Here is a 6440-nt window from a genome sequence, read left to right on the forward strand (position 1 = left end):
AATCATTATAATTATCGCCCATGCCTAGTCGATAGTTATCTCTCTTTTGATTAATAATATCATCTCTGAGCGATAATATTGCCCAGAATTGCATATTTTCGTCTTCTGGACGATATTATCGTTAGAGACGATAATCACACTTCCCAAAATTTTAATATTTTTATCTCACCCAAATGACCGCTGATATGGACGTGGTACAGGTCGTTGAGCTCGTAAGGATGACCAGATCCTCAGATTTTTCAATGTAATTTTAAGGCCATTTGGTGCAAATGGGAAGAATTTCAAAATTTCCGAGGTCAACGACAACAATTTTTGTCTTGTAATTGAACTTGCGTCACGCCCAATGCTAACGCGTTGACATGATGTATTTCACTTTTTTATTCAAACACAAAACCGAATATTCTTCTCGAATGGAGAAAATAAATGCAGCTGAATGGATGACAAATAAAATCTGTAAAAGTTTGTTTTTCGGTCATTTTTTTGTGTGGTGTGTGCAAATGGGCGATAAACAATGAAAGTAATACGAGCAAGCAGTCTAAGAAATATGAACTCTACAGTCGAAGAAATTTAGTTTTCGGGTTTTCCAAAGGTATTAATCTTATTTAACCCACACTTTATCCCACAACAATGGAATCCACAAATTTAAATTTAGTTAACTCAGCGGTCGCAATGACGGCGCTGCAGTCACGATTTCAAAATGTGATATAGGGTGGATAAACTAAATTTTGGTTTTGGTTACATTTTCTCTTGGTTTTTAATTATTACATCAGGCTTCTAAATTAAGAGTACCTTTATGCAATATAAACCGTTTGAGTTTGAAAAAAGATGTTTTGTATCAGTGAACGATATAGGAAAGCGTTCAGTACGTCTCAACATACAAAAGAACATAAAATATAATTGTACATTTAGCCACCCTACGTCCGTCATCGCTTCTATTGTCTTCAAGAACATATTGTGTGCTTGTCATGATATGTATCAGACGTTTGTTTATTTATGTGTCTCATCTAAAATGCTGGCCAGCAAAATTTTGATCATTAAATTCAACGGCAAAATTGATCTAAATGTTAAAATAATTGTGAATAATAGTGAAGTTAATGTGGTTTTGTTTTCTCTTCATAAAAGAATTTGCATCAGTTCGATGTAAAGTGTGGAGCACCATTAGAAAAAAAAACTTGTCGCTGAAGAATGATCAAAAAGTTGCTGGACGCAGTAGCTACAATTAATGCTTTGCAGGATATAGAATAAAAATTAGAGAAACACCAAGAGCCGTCCATTTGAAATCTTCACAATCATCATTTCAACTAAAGGCTTTTTTTTAAACGAAACGCAGATTCGGAACATTCTTTTTCGCCAAATTACAATTTGGCATAGGAAATCAATTCAACTCTTTGTATAAGTGAAGCTCATGATTGAGCTCAATCATGAAAACAGAATCTGGTCAGGAATAAGATAAGAATATGAATATATGACGAACTTCAAAGTTCCTGATTTATAATCCTGAGATGCCTGCTCATGCAATTATGCGATTTACGATTTCCAAAGAATTTTAATATCAACTTTTAGACAAAATAACAATTTCCAAGTCTGTTTTCTATTTGATTTATTTGATGTATTTCCGACCTCGTTCTAGGGTAATAAAATTTTCTGTGGATTATTTGTAACTTCATGAAAATATTAAGATGGAAAACCTCAGAAACATTCACATAAAAATTATGCTTTCCTAACTAATGTTGAAATAGCCTTTTTGCACTCATTAGGAACTTAGGAAAATAACTACTGGGCAGTCGAGACGGTTTACTTGTAGTCCGAAATTATATTTTGGCTTCGTAGAACACAGATAAACCCAAGAGAGAGGAATTATATGATATGCAGTACATACTGTCCCGTACAATCTTTTTCTAAATAAAAGTTATAGTCAAATCGACAATATTGTATTATTTGGCGATTTGTCATATTTTGGAGTTTCTTCACACTTTGGCGATTTTTCTTGACAATTCATCATATTTAGTTGATTTGTTAAATCATCAAGAAAAGTCTCAGAAGTGTGAAGAAACGCCGTAAAGACAAATTTTCAATTCTCTATGATCCTTGGAGTTTCTTTACTCTTTGGCGATATTTCTTGGTTTTTCTTCACATTATGGCGATTTTTCTTGTTGATTTAACAAATCAACCATAATGATGAATTGCCAAGAAAAATCGATAGAGTGTGAAGAGAAGAAGAGAAAAATCGCCAGAGTGTGAGGAAACGCCAAAGTGTAAAAATACGTTTTTGAAATGTCTCTACATTATCTTTCGTAAAATGATAGTGTCCTCGGGATCTTTCGTTAAAGTATGAATTCCCTAGGATCGAACAAGATGCCGTTACCTGACGTAAAATAAGAGTTTCCTTAGGATCGAACCAGGGAGCATTTCGTAACTTTTATAAAAGGATAGATTCACTAGCTTCGAACAAATAACGCCTTTTAGATAAATTTCGTAAAAGGATAAATTTCAAAGGATTTGTTTAATCACCACGAAGAATCGCCAAAGTGTGAAGAAACGCAACAAAGACAAATTTATCATTCTTTGTTTTTGCCGGCGTTTCTTCATCCCTTGCCAATTTTTTATTTTTGGCGATTCTTCATGGGAATCATGATTAATGACGGCTACGAGCTTTAGCGAAAACGAATGAGATGTTCCGATCCGAATCTGCGAGCGAACTTCCGTTTCGTTAAAAAAAAGCCTCTAGTTGAAATGATGATTGTGAAGATTTCAAATGGACGGCTCTTGGTGTTTCTCTAATTTTGATTCTATATCCTGCAAAGCATTAGTTGAAGCTATTGCGTCCAGCAACTTTTTGATCATTCTTCAGCGACAAGTTTTTGTTCTAATGGTGCTCCGCACTTTACATCGAACTGATGCAAATTCCTTTATGAGAAGAAAACAAAACCACAGTAACTTCACTATTATTCACAATTATTTTAACATTTAGATCAATTTTGCCGTTGAATTTAATGATCAAAATTTTGCTGGCCAGCATTTTAGATGAGACACATAAATAAACAAACGTCTGATACATATCATGACAAGCACACAATATGTTTTTGAAGACAATAGAAGCGATGACGGACGTAGGGTGGCTAAATGTACAATTATATTTTACGTTCTTTTGTATGTTGAGACGTACTGAACGCTTTCCTATATCGTTCACTGATACAAAACATCTTTTTTCAAACTCAAACGGTTTATATTGCATAAATTTACTCTTAATTTAGAAGCCTAATATAATAATTAAAAACCAAGAGAAAATGTAGCTAAAACCAAAATTTAATTAGCCACCCTATATCACATTTTGAAATCGTGACTGCAGCGCCGTCATTGCGACCGCTGAGTTAACTAAATTTAAATTTGTGGATTCCTTTGTTGTGGGATAAAGTGTGGGTTAAATAAGATTAATACCTTTGGAAAACCCGAAAACTAAATTTCTTCGACTGTAAGCGAATAATATCCGAAGTGAAAAGAAAAATTTCTGTCGTAAATTGTATGCAAAATAAAAACCGTTAGAAAATTGGCTTGCATATGACCATCTGGAATATACGTGTTGGCGTGTGTGGTTGCAGTAGATAAAAATTCAGTAAAATGGAGGAGCAAATTAGTAAACATTTTCGACACGGCAGACGTTTTGCGATGAAATCTTTCATTTGTTTTAGTCATCATTTACTATATCAGATGACTAAGCCGTTACTGAAAATTGGAGTAATTCATCTAACATGTGTCTTCGTATCTGTGACTTACGGTGATAACTAAATGAAATTTTCTAAATTTTTTCCGCGCATACTTCCACTGCACCTCAAGCATAAGCAGTACTTTGATGCAGCATACGAATTCTTCGTTCAGACCATTAAATCTCTAATCGAACAAAACGTGCCAAAAAAAACAGTCAGAAAATACTCGAACAAACCGAAATGGTGGTCTCCAGAGTTACAGCGTCTTAAGAATCGTCGTGACAAGTTGTTTAAATGAAAAGCCAGAAACGAATCAACAACGTTGGAATATGAAGAGACACATAAATTTAAATTATTCAGTGAGGAAAGCGACCGTCGATACAACGAATATATCCGCCAGACACAAGAACATATCAAATCGAATCCAGCTGAATTTTGGAAGTTTGCGAAAATGAATGGTGGCATCGAAAAGTACCCTGACACACTAAAATTCGGTGATAAAATTGGCAATACAACGGAAGAAGTGGTTGACTTGTTTGCTGATTACTTCGAATCGATTTACGTACCTGATGAAGAGAATTGGGATTTTGACGATATTTACGTTCCGATAAGAAGTGCTGAAGAAATTAATGTCTCGTTGTTTGACATTGAAGCAGCGATTCATACACTGGAATGGAAGAGTGGAGCTGGACCAGACGAGATAAAACCATCGGTTTTGAAAATGTGTGCATCATCAGTTGCATGGCCAATATGGTTGCTGTATCAAAAATCTTTCAATATTGGTGAAATAGCAGCCACATCGAAAATATCACGAATCGTTCCGGTATACAAAAGAAAGGGTGACAAAGCAGACGTAAAGAACTATAGAGTCGTAGCCATCCAAACGATCGTACTAAAAATCCATGATATTGCAGTGAAGAAGAAGATTAGTGAGATTATTCAACCTCAACTGAAAAGCGCGCAACATGGATTCAGGAATAAGAGATCAGTTGTCACCAATCTACTAGGTCTATCAATTATGGCTCACAATGCGTTCGAAGGATCATGTCAACTCGACTTGTGTTATGGTGATTACAAAACTGCCTTCGACAAATTGATAATACGTTTGTTAATTGTGAAATTTGCGAGATTTGGTATTGGGAAGAAAACAGCAAGGTGGATGTGTCAATATCTGGTTGGGAGGACAAATTACGTTCAAATCAGCATTTTTAAGTCAAGATTGTACGAATCTACATCTGGAGTACCGGCCGGAAATTCTCTTGGCCCACAAATGTTCACAGTGTTTATCGATGATATAGTCGACGTTCTTGAATTTGTGTGCCCTCTACTATTTGCGGATGACATCAAGTTGGCGTCCATTATCTTCGATCACAGCGATATACATCGAATGCAGCGAGATATCGATAACGTTAATAGATGGAACACAGAGAATCGTCTTCAATTCAACAAGGACAAATGTTACATATTCAGCATTTACCGAAGTGAATCATCGTTCATCAAAGCCGATTACACAATGGGTGATCACGTCATAGAGAGAGTCGAATAAATGAACGATTTGGGATTTTTGGTCAACAGGTGGTTTCACCCGGGCAGTCACATTGAGCATATGGGAATGAAGTGTTGCCAGATGGTTGGATGCATTAAACATTTTTCCAACGGCAATTTTACCAAAGAGACACAACGTATACTCTATTTGGCTTATGTACGTCCAAGGCTGGTATTTGCATCAACAATTTGGAATCCTGCAGCGCAAATCTACAAAGACGATATTGAATCTATACAGAAACTGTTCGTTATCTATTTGCTAGAAAGCCGTAGCAACGCAACGACATACAGGTTGGCTCCGTACGAGGATCGATGCAAGTTACAAAGTTTGGATACTCGTCGAACAATAGCTGATGTAATGCTTGCTTTTGATTTGTATAAAGGATACGTGACTGATGATATTATCTCGCCTAGATTTGTTCGAAGTGAAAGTGTTTACGGTTTTCGAGAGACTACTATGAAATTGCTGGTTGAGCCGCGGTTTTCGAATGTGTATTTATCAGAACCAGCGATCGTTAAGCTGATTAGACTTATTAATAAGCATAAAGCGGTTGCGACTAGGTGTGAGAATAGCACGACGTTTAAAAGTTTAATTTTAGATGAGCTTGGTTTTTAGTGTTTGACGGAAGTAGTCTTAAGTATTTATGTTATCTACGTTTGTATATTTTGTATATTTTGTACTTTTTTATATTCAGCCAGTTTTTTGGCGGTGTCAATAAATTCAATTCAATTCAATTCAAAATAGAATACTGAAACATATAAAATCGAATACTTTCTGCACCTGACTATGGTCACTCATGCTTGAAGTGCGTTGATACTAAATAGGATCGAAGGAAATAAATTCGAATTAAGTTCGCAAGCATTGGCGTACCATACATTTTCTGAATGATTGAATCAAAAAACATATCAGAAACCTCCATCCATCGCTGAGGTGAATTTTATTTTGTAAAATGGATCAAGACCATCAAGACTGAAACACTTAGATAAAAAATTAAAAATTTGACAGTACACGTAAAGGTATTCTACCAGGACTTGACAAAAATTATCAACAAAGCGGTAAAATCAGATCTAAGAAAATATAATGTCCAACTGGCTCAAAACACAATTGAAGCTAATTGCAACATGAAGGTCCTACGGTCAAAAATGACGAACGCAAAGAAAGAAATCTTCAAATTACGAGACAAAACAGGA

Source organism: Bradysia coprophila, assembly GCF_014529535.1.
Source record: "Bradysia coprophila strain Holo2 chromosome IV unlocalized genomic scaffold, BU_Bcop_v1 contig_81, whole genome shotgun sequence".
NCBI lineage: Eukaryota > Metazoa > Arthropoda > Insecta > Diptera > Sciaridae > Bradysia > Bradysia coprophila.